General features: G+C 45.1%; 1 protein-coding gene across 1 annotated transcript in view; it reads left to right on the top strand.

Moving 5' to 3' along the window:
- NR4A3 (nuclear receptor subfamily 4 group A member 3) overlaps window positions 1–14,483 on the top strand; it is a 109,696-nt gene that overhangs the window by 47,074 nt on the left and 48,139 nt on the right. The gene's annotated exons all lie outside the window — the stretch shown is intronic.

The following is a 14,483-nucleotide window of genomic DNA, read 5'->3' as shown; positions in this document are numbered from 1 at the left end:
CTGAGGGTGACCCAGTCCTCCTTAAAGGAGCAGGAGCACACCCAAACACCCAGCGCATAGAAGCAAAGGTGATGGTGTGCTACCTGACCATGCCCCTACCCATGGCTGATTTAACAATAAAGAGCACTGGAAAAACGTATGTACTGTATATATACAAAGATATCACAAAAGAAATACAGGAGTGGAACTATTCATGCCTTCTATGCGCTGGGTGTTTGGGTGTGCTCCTGCTCCTTTAAGGAGGACTAGGTCACCCCCAGTCACCTGCCTCTTATCTATTGATTAGCACACCTGTGATCCTACTGAGGAGACTTTAAAATTCATAGTTAGGAACTGCAGTACGTAGAGAGCCTGCAGCTTACACAGGTATTTGCAAATGGATCAGTCTACAATCAGTCTGGTGAAAGGAGAAGCTATTTCTTCCCAACAAAAGGTAGATCTCCAACTTTCCAGGATTGCCTATGTCAACAGTTGGTTGTTGCTGTGCTGTGTAGTTTGCAACTAATGAAGTTCATCTTTAAGGGGAAAAAAATGGATCTATAATTGTGAACGCATTCGATGGACACACATGGGGAAGTGACATTTGCTGGATAGTTAGACGATCTGATCTTTCCATTCATACTGGGATCCATTTGCATTGGACAATAGAGGAATTGGTTTGGGAAGAGCAGAGACCGTGGCTGGGTTATGTGCCATAAGCTGTTTTGATCTCGCTCATGAGATCAAGAAATCTGGTAAGCGGTAGTGATTCCTGTGGTGGTGGCTTTTCTATTCATTTGGGGATGATCACATTTTCTTGGGTGTTTCGTATATCACCACTGCATTTCACGTTTGGAAAAGGAACTTATGAGCACTGGAGTTAATGGACTTTATCTTGAACTATATATTTATTATATTTTTTTGTTTACACCGTTATTCATTTGCATATTTTGTCACAAATTGCACTTAATAGTGACAGGTTCCTGCGAGTGATTAGTGTCATCTAGTTATTCCACTGACAGGGACTGTCTCATTGGGCTTTAGGATTTCAATTCAGTATTTCACCTACCTCATCTCCTTTAGGGTGAGGAGTAAGTGATTTTTAACACACACAGGGTGTTTTTTTTGGCTTCAATCCCAATTTTTTCACGTTTTGTCAATTTTTGCATTTTTTATATTGTAGCTCAGCCATTTTTCCTTTACATTTGCAAATGCGTGCAACTAAACCTCTGTTTTTAATGCATACAGCTAGACAGGTTAATTTGGTTTGTTGCTTCTTTGTTTGGTAACTTTGAGCCTGGTAATTATGGAAAAAAAATTATATTTCATATATATATTAAATTATTTTTGAATAATTGCATATTGCTAAAAACGCATCTCATTTAAAGTCCCAACCCCCCCCCCCCCCCCTTCTATCCCTATACAGGGATGGAGGCCTATGGTTGTTTATCATATGCCTCATGTAAAGTCCCAACCTTATCCCCCCTTTTTTTTCACCAAGTCTTTCTTCACCCATTTAAAGAGCAGAGTGGTCATTAAAACAATAAAAAATACCTCAAGGTTTTCAACCACTCAGCTTATTTTTTTATTTATATTTCCTGCCTTTTAGCTAAAGTAACAGTTTAGCCTTTAAAAACTCTGTGCTGTTGTCAACCACAGAGTGGAACGCAATTTGTTCCTAAAGGAAATACCTGTCCCTCGTTCCGCCTGTACCCCATGTAAATGTAATCTGCTTGGTTTTTCCAAGTACACCATCTCCTAGGCCCAGTTATTTACCCCATCTACAGGTGCCACATGTCTTTTAAAGATTCTCAGAGGACAGTCACAGGGGAGATTCACTGGTCTTCCCTGACGGAAACAATGCCTGGATCCTGGGATTGTCCTCTCCACCAGCTTCTATACCTCCGCTGTCTAAGCCTAAGACCTATTCTATGTCTACAAGTCCTCTTTTCACCACTGCTCAATTTTTTTAGTTTGTGCATATTTAATGGAATAATCTGGTAGCAGATGTGCTAAATGTGCTTAAGGGCCTGCCCCTACTAATTCTAATTCTGACCTTGCTGGGTCTTAGTCCCTTAGGCCAGTCATAGATGAAGTGATTTTCTTTCCTGCAACCACAGGTTGAGACTCCTATTATCATGTCTGGCACAGGGTCAGAGCCTGTTAAGCCTATCCCTGTACAGACTGTATATGAATTAAGCCTAGTACACATCATAAGAAAATCAGACAAACAATTGTTTAATTCCCATGTTGAGAATGCCCTTAGTGGTACGGAAATTCTCAAATGACAGAGGAAAACTTCCCACATAATGTAGTTACGTTCCAGTGTAGAATCAGAAGTGATGTAATGTGCGTGTTAGGCCTGGTACACACGATAGGATTTATCCGCGGATACGGTCGCCGTCGCCGCGATGATGACGTGCGCGACGCTGTCATATAAGGATATCCACGCATGCGTCGAATCATTACGACACATGCGAGGGATGGGTTCGGACGAATCGATCCGGTGAGTCTGTACAGACCACCGGATCGATCCACTGGTTCCGATTCCAGCGGATAGATTTGTAAGCATGTCTACAAATTTTTATCTGCTGGAAATCGGAAATATCCGTGGATAAATATCCGCTGGAACGTACACACCAGGGGATCTATCCGCTGAAACCGATCCGCTGAGATTTTTCAGCGGATGGATCCTCTCGTGTGTATGGGGCCTTACCCTTAAAAATATAAAAATAATTAAGAAATTAATAATAATAATAATGATATTGAGTAAAATCAAAAATAGTATTAAAAATATTAACTATTAATCATAGCCCTTTAATTGTAGTCCAAGAGATAATCTGTATACTAGTTTACTGAATACTGCTATTCACTTTTCACTATCACAGACATTTCAGACTATATCTCTTTAAAAACACTTTTATTATTCTGTATACAATAATTCTTTGTGTTAAGAAATGTTATTTTGTTGCCAGTCATGGAAAAAGCGTTCCTTCTGGTAACTAGAGAGAAAAATTTTCCAACATGTCCCTTCAAAAATTTTCATCTGAACAGTCGACATCGGTTCTCCAAAGCAGTATGCTAACGAACAGAAAATCAAAGGATCGTTCAGTGTACAGATATTATTTTCTGATTTACTAGTAATATGTGCTAGGTTTAATCCAGTATGACTCAAGATAGTCTGTTCTAATCTAACTGCTGCTGTTCACTATATAATGCATCTAGGGCAGGGGTGCCCAACCTTTTGAAGAGCGAGGGCCACTTAAGCGAATTGGTACCTGGTCGCGGGCCACAATGAGCGGAGAGGGTGGATGACAGGTCTGTGTCCACAGACACAGCCCACTCTACTCTATGGGTCCTCTGTTTCAATCCGATTTGCCCGGATGAAAGGGGGCAGATCCCTTTATATTTTTTAGGTAGTCGGGTGTAAACAGACACAAGTTTGTTTACATCTGCAGCTCCATAGAGGTGAATAGTAAGTCCGATTGGGTTGGACAGATTATGTGAAAGGGGCCTAAGGCTGCTTTCACACTGATGCACTGCCATTTGCCCAAACCGCAGGTGCAGCGCAGTGCACCTGTGGACCTGTGAAAGCACAACAAACCTGTGGGTAAAAACAGAAGTCTATGGCTCAATGCAGGTAACCCGCAGCTGCACTGCACCTGCAGATCAGTTTGAAAGAAGCCCAGATACCATTGCAGAACAGATATACCCATATATACTGTGAATTTAGTAGTAAACTTACCTTTAATAACTGTCTTCCATTCAGGTATCACCAACATTTGTTATTACTCTGCCTGTGACAAGAGCGGGTGCTATACAGGTAGTATCGGCTTATGTGGCTTTGCTCCACAGCCACTTGCTTCCTCTACCAGCGGCTTTATTCACAAAACTGCTGCTCTGGGATGGCGGGTCGGCAACCTGTGATCTGGACTTGTCAACCTGCCATCCCAGAGTAGGAGGTCGAGGGCCACATAAGAGGGCTCCGCAGGCCACTGGTTGGGCACCCCTGATCTAGGGGAACAGCCTAATGTACCTGGTATAGGGTCTTTTAAAGTATGTGCTAAGTAAAATAACTTTCCCATACACTCAGTAATTGAAACCATGCTCTGTGAGGAATGAAAACATCCCACACATTCTTAACTTCCTCCTGATAGTGTGAAATAACTGTTTTATTTTTATAGGAAAAATGGTCTCTACCTGTTGTGGATTTATCTGTCATACACATCAACAGGTACTCAACCTCTCACCCTGAGACTATTCCTATATTTAGGTAGTTGGAATCCCCATTTAGGTCTCAGTAATGCCGCGTACACACGATCGGTTAAACCGATGAGAATGGTCTGATGGACCGTTTTCATCGGTCAAAACCGATCGTGTGTGGGCGCCATCGGTTAGTTAACCATCGGTTAAAAAAAAAAGCAACTTGTTGTAAAATTAACCGATGGATTCCTAACCGATAGGACAAAAACGATCGTTAGGCACGACCATCGGTTAAAAATCCATGCATGCTCAGAATCAAGTCGATGCATGCTTGGAAGCATTGAACTTAGTTCTTTTCAGCACGTCGTTGTGTTTTACGTCACCGCGTTTTGACACGATCGTTTTTTTAACCGATGGTGTGTAGGCATGACGGACCATCAGTCAGCTTCATCGGTTAACCGATGAAAACGGTCCATCGGTCCGTTCTCATCGGATGGACTGATCGCGTGTACGCATTACAGTTTCAGTTAGCTGGTACTTTTTTCCACCCTCTTTTAGCAGCTACTATGATATGTAAAACCATCTCAAAATGAATAACGTACTTTAGAGGGTCCTTTCTAACACAAGGACAAATGTCTTAGTATCTCGCAACTTTTGTTTTAATAAGTTTTCCATTAAAATACATTACATAACATTACATTACTTTCACATTCAACAAATACATGTAATACTTCTTGAGTTGGCATATCACAAATCCTTTAATCTACCCCTTAACCACTTCCCGCCCGGCCTATGGCCGATTTACGTCCGGGAAGTGGTTATGAAATCCTGACAGGACGTTCTAGAACGTCCTGCAGGATTTCATGCCGCGCGCGCCCGTGGGGGCACGCATCGCGGCGATCGGTGATGCGGGGTGTCAGTCTGACACCCTGCATCTCCGATCTCGGTAAAGAGCCTCCGGCGGAGACTCTTTACCACGTGATCAGCCGTGTCCAACCACGGCTGATCACGATGTAAACAGGAAGAGCCGTCGATGGCTCTTCCTCACTCGCGTCTGACAGACACGAGTAGAGGATAGCCGATCGGCGGCTCTCCTGACAGGGGGGGTTAGCGCTGATTGTATATCAGCGCAGCCCCCCCTCGGATCACCACACTGGACCACCAGGGATGCCCACCCTGGAGCACCAGGGTGGGCAAAAAAAAAAAAAATGCCAAAAAAAAAAAATGCCAGAAAAATAAATAAAAAGAAAAGCATAAAGAAAAAAGATGCCAGTCAGTGCCCACAAATTGGCACTGACTGGCAACCTGGCAAAAATCAGTGCTGCCACCCCAGTGTCCATCAGCGCCACCCCAGTGTCCATCAGTGCCACCCCAGTGTCCATCAGTGCCACCCCACAGTGCCCATCCATGCCCAGTGCCCACCTATCAGTGCCCATCTGTGCCACCCATAAGTATCCATCAGTGCCGCCCATGAGTGCCCATCTGTGCCGCCTATGAGTGCCCAGTGCCGCCCATGAGTGCCCATCAGTGCCGCCTATGTGTGCCCATCAGTGCCGCCTATGTGTGCCCATCAGTGCCGCCTATGTGTGCCCATCAGTGCCGCCTATGTGTGCCCATCAGTGCCGCCTATGTGTGCCCATCAGTGTCGCATACCAGCGCCGCCAATCAGTGCCACCTCATCTGTGCCCGTCAGTACTACCTCATCGATGTCCATCAGTGCCATCTCATCGGTGCCCATTAGTGCCGCCATATCAGTGCCCGTAATTGAAAGAGAAAACTTATTTACAAAAAAATTAACAGAAAAAAATAAAAACGTAATTTTTTTTCCAAATTTTCAGCCTTTTTTTAGTTGTTGCGCAAAAAAAAAAAATCGCAGAGGTGATCGAATACCACCAAAAGAAAGCTCTATTTGTGGGGAAAAAAGGACGCCAATTTTGTTTGGGTACAGTGTAGCATGACCGCGCAATTGCCATTCAAAGTGCGACAGTGCTGAAAGCTGAAAATTGGCTTGGGCGGGAAGCTGCGTAAGTACCTGGTATGGAAGTGGTTAATATACCTATAGCTCCCAATTTCTCTCCAACCAAGCACAGGAAAGAGGAGAAAACCCCCCCCCCCCCAAAACCCAACAACCCCCCCCCCCCCTCCAGCTTATCAAACCCTTAAAGCCAACCAATGTTGCCTAAATAATCGGTGAATTCCCCAATTAAATCTTTATTAAGGGATAAAGCCTAAGATAACTGCTTACTGCTGTCTCCCAGTTTCCTCCCTTCCCGTGTTCCCTTAGTACAGGGGTGTCAAACTGGCGGCCCTCCAGCTGTTGCAAAACTACAAGTCCCATGAGGCATTGCAAGGCTAACAGTTACAAGCATGACTTCCACAGGCAGAGGCATGATGGGACTTGTAGTTTTGGAACAGCTGGAGGGCCGCCAGTTTGACACCCCTGCCTTAGTACAAATTAATCCAATTTACAATGCTAATTCTAGTGAGAAAAAAACACCCCCAAACCCCAACAACCCCCCTCCAGCCTATCAAACCCTTAAAACCAATGTTGCCTAAATAATTGGTGAATTCCTCAATGAAATATTTATTAAGAGGTGAAGCCTGAGATAACTGCTTTCTGCTGTCTCCCAGTTTACACCCTTACCTATATTCCCTTATTACGTATTAATCCCATTTATGGTGCTCTAATCCTAGTGAGAAAAAAATAAAATAAAACACAATCCCACACCCCATCACAACAAAACCACAGCAAAATACTCTCTCCTGCCCCCTTACTCCTTTATTTACCATCAAAATCCTTCTTATCTAAAACTTGTGGGTTATTTCTATCTATATATCATTATATGATGTTTGGAGGTATCGACAACTCCAACATTTTCGTGGAAACCCTTCCAAAACTCTTCCATTCTATCCATGAGCTTACCCCATGGGAGAGATTTATAAACCGGGTGGGTTTATGCTACAGATGAATCGAGGAATAAATATAGAGGAGCCATTACCCCTTATTTACTATATACAGCAAAAGCATTAATATCGGAATTCTGGAAATCAAAGAACATACCAACAATGAAAGATTGACCAAGAAGTTCAATTTTATTGACTCTGGAAATGTTGGTTTGAGTTTAAACAATCCCCAATGTACATGAGCTATATGGGGAATTAGATTAGCTCTCAAGCAGGGAGGGGAAATGGATCTGGGGATAACTCCCTGAGTGGGGTAGCGAGTTGATGGAGATTAGAGGGACAAAGGATTATGTATTCATGCCCTCTTCTTCTACTCGCCCTGGAACACCCCCCCCATTTCTCCCTGACCCCACCCCCCCTTTTTTCTCATGGGAGAAGGGTGTAACCTGGGGGACAGCATATTGCAGTCACCTCGGGATTCACCACTTAATAGGTGTTTAAAGTGGAGCTCCACCCTCTTTTTCAACTTCTCTTCATCCCCTGCTTCTCTGTCCCCTTAAACACATTTGGCATCTAATTTTATATATTTTTTTTAAGCTCACAGTTTTACAGTTGATTATCTTCTCCTCCGGCCGCGGCGTGAGCAACGCTATGCCTCCTGGGAGATGTTTGTCATCAATCCCAGAAGGCAATGCACGGGAGCTAGCCGCAGTCTGCACACTGTGAGAAGCGAAGATCGCGCTAAGCCACGCCCTCCCGTTTTCCCTATTGGCTAGTCATTGCTAAACACCTAGCAGCGGGGCGGCTGATTTTCTCGGCGATCGCCCCCCCCTCCAACTTGTAATATCAAAAGTAATTGTCAGCAGCGATCGGCGGAACAAACCACCAAACCCCCCCCTTATCATTTAATTTGCAGCGATCGGCGCCCGAATCAGTGGAGCTAGCCGCAGTCTGCAAACTGTCATATACTGTGAGAAACGAAGATCGTGCTAAGCCAAGCCCTCCCGCTTTCCCTATTGGCTAGTCATTGCTAAACACCTAACAGATGGGCGGCTGATTTCTCAGCGATCGTGCCCCCCCTGTAAATGTCAAAAGTAATTGTCGGCAGCGTTCGACGGGACAAACCCCCCCCTGCTTAATTTGCAGCGATCGGCGTCCCCACCATCAACTTTTATTGACCGATTTAATTAAATTAGAAGCAATCGGCGCCCCCCCCCCCCCCCACATAGCAACTTTACTTTTAATGGGCGATGTCAACAAAATTTGCAGCGATCGCCCCCCCCACTTATCAACTTTTAATGGCCAATGTCATTCAATTTCCAGCGATCGGCGGAACCCCCTCCCCCGCTTATCAACTTTTAATGGTCGATGACATTTAATTTGCAGCGATCGGCGCAACCCAAATTATCAACTTTTAATGGCCGATGTCATTTAATTTGCAGCGATCGGCGGAACCCCCCCCTGATGGCGATGTGAATGTCAGTTATATTCAGCGATCGACAGCACCCCTTCCCCGCTTAGAAACTGTTAATAGCCAATGTCATTCAATTTGCAGCGATCGGCTCTACCCCCCCGCTTATCAACTTTTAATTGCCGATGTCATTTAATTTGCAGTGATCGGTGGACCCCCCCACCCCCCCGATGGCGATGTGAATGTCAGTTATAGTCAGCGATCGACAGCAATCCCCTGCTTATAAACTTTTAATGGCTGATGACATTTACTTTGCAGCGATCGGCGCAATCGCCCACGTCCAGCTTATCAACTTTTAATGGCCAATGTAATTTAATTTGCAGCGATCTACGGAACCCCCCCCCCCGATGGCGATGTGAATGTCAGTTATATTCAGCAATCGACGGCACAGCCCCCCCCCCCCCCCCCCGCGCTTATAAACTTTTAATGGGATGGGCAATGTCATTCATTTACTTTAAGCGATCGGCGGTAACCCCCCCCCCCTTATTAACTTTTAATGGGCGATGCGATCATCACCCCCCTCCCCCCCTTATCAACATTAAATGGCTTATTTCAGGAGAGGTTTGCATAAGGGGCAGAAACTTCCTCTGACACTCCTGTTGCTATGGAGACCTGACCTGAAACCTATTACACTGAGCATGTGCATGTGCATGTTCTGCAAAGCTGAAATCCAGGAAGTAATACAGTCTGGCTTTGGATGCCCACACTTAAGATGGCCACGGTCTAATGCTAGTTTATAAACTTTCAAAATGCTGTATTAAAGTAACAAAACGGACCTTAGTTTACAGACTAACTTTACTAGAATACATTAAGATTGTGTATTATAGGGGTCTTTTTATTTAAAAAAGCTCCACTTTAATTAATAAAATATTGCAACTTTTGGATCAAATGTCTGAAGCACTGCTCTTCAGTTGTGAAAGTGTCTAAGTTTGTGTCTCACATGTGAACACCTTATTGAATCACATTTTGAAGGTGAACACCTATTTCATCATGCATCTGACAGTGGCATTCTTGAACCTTTTGGTTCTTGCAATTTTCCCCTATCTCAAACAGAACAATTCCTATCTTCTTTACTAGCGTGCAGTTTCTCGTAGCCATTCAGAGTCTGATTCTCAATCAAATAGCAAAACTCCTAACCAAAATCCATTTGTTTACTATGTTTAACTAAAGGAAAAACTTTTTTTCTTTTTAGTTTTGGCTAAAGTGGCAAGGGATTAGAATAACTTTTTATTGCTGTGTGCATCCCCTATGGGAAGATTGACCCTCTCCTATTTGTCCTGGTGACTGTTATCACCAAAAGTGAAAGAAAATTGTCAAATTTTTAGTGGTCGCCAGAACAGGAATAGAGGGGAAATGTTCCCATGGGAACACTAGTTCTGGTGACTACCAGGGATTTCCCTAATTTGGAAGGACTTTCTTTCCTGTTGTGCTATGTGACAGGAGGTGAAGGGAAGTCTTCCCAATGGGATATTTGGCAATTCTACTAACAAAGTCCACTATCAATTCATCTTGGCCTTTCAGCACTATTTCAGATTCCTTTTTTTCCTTTTTCTAGGATTAGAACCAGTTTTTATTAAACCTTTTGGGTAATCCCTGTAGAAAATCTATATTTTTGAAACAATGATTCATTCTGTCTTTTTAAGACTACAATTCTTAGTTTCTATAACCTGGCAAATTTGCAGGTGCTTTTCTATCTATTTTGATAGATTCCATCAGTTGCAAGTATCTTTCCTCATAATTCTCAAGAACAGGCATACATTGAGAGAATTTTCTTCTTGGTTGTTTATTTTTCCAACTTTTTCTACATTTCTTCAATTTACAACCCTTCTCTTCTGTAGTAGGGTTGAACTCTTTCTTTGTTTAAACACTGGGTATAGTGTGTATCTGCTATTGTATATTTAAGTGGTCTTGCATAGCAAGAGCACTTATTGTTATCTCACATATATATTATTGTTATTAAGTGGTCTTGCATAGCAAGAGCACTTATTGTAATCTCACATATAAAGGAAAATTTATTATCATACTTACCGTAATTTTCCTTTCCTGATGGACTCCATGGCAGCCTACGTGTGGGTTAATCCCGCCTCTTCTCCATTGATAGGACCTCATACCCATAAAGGTTTAATCACCGCCCAGTACTGGTGTTCCGTAACTATCCCGACTCCATAATTTCAGGGTGGGAACTCCGTCTGCCATGGAGTCCATCAGGAAAGGAAAATTACGGTAAGTATGATAATAAATTTTCCTTTTTCCTGACTGACTCCATGGCAGCCTACGTGTGGGAAATAACTAGCCAGACCACACGGGTGGGTATGCTGAACAAAAAATATATTTTAATTTGTCCCGTCAACTGACAAAACTGATAAACCAAAATTCACAGAGGAAAGAGATGCAGGCTCAACACAGTAATGAGACATAAAAGTATGTATAGAAGACCAAGAGGCCGCTCTGCAGATGACATCTGGAGCCACGTGACGAGCTGCCGCCCAGGAAGCTGCCATCCTTCTGGTAGAGTGAGCTGTCACCGCCTGCGGAGGAGCCAAGCCCTTCGCCCTGTAAGCCTGCTGAATTGTCTGAACGATCCAGGCCGCGATTGTTCTGGCAGAAGCCTTTTTCCCCTTGTTACTGCCTGAGTGTAGGATAAACAAATGATCTGAACGTCTAAAGGGGGACGTCATCTGGATGTATTCAGAAAGGATCTTGCCCATGTCTAGAGGGTGAGTCTCATTGGTATCCGAAGACCTGAAGGTAGGAAGGACAACTTCTTGATTCTCATGAAAGACAGAAGAAACTTTTGGATTTGAACCCAGCATGGGTATCAAAACCACCCGATCCGGGAAGAAGGTCAGGAATGGTTCTTTGTGACCAAGAGACCCAATCTCCGACACTCTTTTGGCCGAGGTGATAGCGACCAAGAATGCCACTTTAGCTGAAAAGTCCTTTATAGAGGACGGGGAAGGCCCCGACGTACTGAGTCCACTCAGAAAATCCAGGACTAGTGGGAGATCCCACTTGGGAAATCTTGGCTTCCTTTGAGGTTTCAACCTTGATGCCCCTCGAAAGAATTGTTTGACTAGTGGGTGTACTGCCCACGAAATTCCAGAGAAGGCCGACAGAGCCGAGATTTGAACTCTCAGAGAACTTACGGATAAGGGAAGATCTAACCCCGTTTGGAGAAAACTCAATACATCTTGGATTTCTGGATTCCTAAAGGACCTGCCCGAGACCGTAGAGAATTCCACAAATTTAGCCCAAATTCTTCCGTAGACTTTATTCGTGCTTGCCCTTCTCGAGCTCATCAGCGTGGAGATCACTCTAGAGGCGCAACCAAGGGATTCCAGCCTCTCCCTCTCAAGAACCAGACCGTCAGTTTCATCAGAGCCGGACAAGGGTGTAGGAGTGAACCCTGAGAGAGAAGGTCCGGTCTGACTGGTAGAGGTACTGGGTCCCGGTAGCTCAGTTGGACCAGGAGAGGGAACCATGGTCTGTTCGGCCAGTAGGGGGCCACTAGTGTCACCTCGACCTCTTCTGCTTGAAGTCTCTGTAGAAATCTCAGAATTACTGGGATTGGGGGAAAAGCATATGCTCTCTGAAAACTCCACCGATCCGTCAAGGCATCCGTCCCGATCGCCTGACTGCAATGACCTCTCGAGTAGAACTTCTCCATCTTGGTATTGTGCTGTGAAGCAAAAAGATCTACTTGGGGACTGACTCCCAGAGACAAGATCCATTGGAATGTTTGGATGTGGAGAGACCACTCGTTGATGTCCACCTGAGTGCGAGAAAGAAAGTCTGCCTGGGAGTTCTGTATTCCGGGAATAAAGACTGCTGTCAGGTTGACCAGGTTTTCCTGTGCCCACTTCATGATGGGTTCGACTTCCCGTAGAAGAGACGAACTCCGTGTCCCTCCTTGCCTCTTGACATAGGACACTGCTGTGGTATTGTCCATCCTTAACAGTACCGACTCTCCCTTCAGGAGTTGGGAGAAGGACTGGAGGGCACACCAGGCTGCTCGAAGCTCTAGGATGTTCGAGCCCGGATTGCGGAGGCGAGCATCCCATCTGCCCTGTGCCATGTTTGTACCACACAGGGCCCCCCAACCGTAGCCACTGGCATCGGTCGTCACTGTGACCCAAGAGACCGGGGCGATGGAATGACAATTCCGTAGATTTTTTGGCTGGAGCCACCAAAAGAGGCTGTTCCTCATGGAAGTTGAGATGCGAATCTGCTGATTCTTGTTGCCTGACTTCCACTGCTTGAGGAAGCCGGACTGGAAGGGACGTAGTCTCCATAATGCCCATTTCACCATGGGGGTAGTGGAAACCATTGTTCCGATGATTTTTAGACACTGGAATGCCTTCAGGTGGTGGGTGTCTAACGCTTGAGAAATCCTCTCTTGAATCACAGGGATCTTTTCCACCGGAAGAGAGATGGTTTTCTTCACTGTGTCGAACTGGGCTCCCAGATATACTAGGTATTGAGTTGGTTCCAAATGGCTTTTCGTTAGATTCAGGAGCCAACCGAATTCGGACAGGATCGAGATTACCTGATCTCTTTGCACTAAGAGCTGTGTCTTGTCCTGGGCTAGGACAAGGAGGTCGTCCAGATAATGATAAAGTCTTATCTTTTTCAGTCTGATAAAGGCCACCACTGCTAATAGGGTTTTGGTGAAGACTCGCGGTGAGGTTGTCAGCCCAAAGGGTAGGCACACGAATTGAAGGTGTTCTTGCCCAACGTGGAACCTGAGATATTTCTGTAGCTCGATTGCCACCGGAACGTGGAAATAAGCGTCCTTCAGATCTATCGAGATCATCCAATCGCCTGGCTGTATGGCTTGCTGGATTGTCGACAGAGTTTCCATCTTGAACCTTCTGTGTTTTATAAATTTGTTTAGATAGGTCAAATCTATGACTGGACGCCAAGCACCGCTTTTCTTCTGCACCAAGAAGAGGGGGGAGTATATTCCATGAAACTGTTCGTCCTTTGGGACGCATACTACTGCTCCTTGGGATTTGAGTAGATCCACATATGTTAGAAGAACCTGTCTCTGTTCCGCTGACTTTGGGAGAAGGGTGGAAATGAACCTTGGAAGAGGAATGCTGGAGAATGACCATGCGTGGCCTGATGTTATTGTTTTGATGACCCAAAAGTCTGTGATCGAGGCCGCCCAAACGTGCCGAAAGAGGAGCAGTCGAGCTCCCACCCGATCCGCCTGGGCGGGCGTTGTTTCAAAAGGACTTAGGCTGATCGCGTCCACTCGACGCTTGGTTAGAAAACGCTGGTTTGCGAAAGGATGCACGGCCTCTACCCCAGTTTCTTCTGAAGTTCCCGCCAGGTCTGTAGGCGCGAGCCTCTCTAGTGCGGTCCGGACTATACCTTCTGAATTGTGGTTTCTTCTTACCGGACTGACGCCTGTCCTGGGGGAGAAAACCCGATTTACCACCTGTAGCTTTAGAAATGGCGTCATCCAGCTTGTTGCCAAACAAGGATGATCCCTCAAAGGGAATTTTACACCAATTTTGCTTGGATGATGGGTCAGCGACCCAGGGGCGCAACCACAAGGCCCTTTTGGCTGTAACAGAGGACAGCATAATTCTTGCCAATAGGCGAATTAAATCAACGGATGCCTCCCCCAGAAAGGCAACTGCTAGTTTAAGTTCTGAAGTAGCAGAACTACTGGCCAGCTCTTCAGAGACACCCTTAAGGAAGGAGTCCACATTTTCCGTCCAGGCCTCCATTGCTTTGGATAAAGCTGCCAAGGCCAAAGCAGGTTTGCAGGCTGTACCAGCCAGACCGTAGATTCTTTTGAGGTCTTGATCCATCCTCCTATCAAGACCGTCCTTGAAGGACACTGAATCAGCCAATGGCAGTGTAACATGTTTGGCCAGTCGTGTCACTGCTGCGTCTACCACAGGAATATTCTCCA

Source organism: Rana temporaria, chromosome 5 (genome assembly GCF_905171775.1).
Source record: "Rana temporaria chromosome 5, aRanTem1.1, whole genome shotgun sequence".
In the NCBI taxonomy this organism is placed as follows: Eukaryota; Metazoa; Chordata; class Amphibia; order Anura; family Ranidae; genus Rana; species Rana temporaria.
The sequence above is the reverse complement of the archived record's forward strand: the minus strand, read 5'-3'. Positions and strand labels throughout refer to the sequence as shown.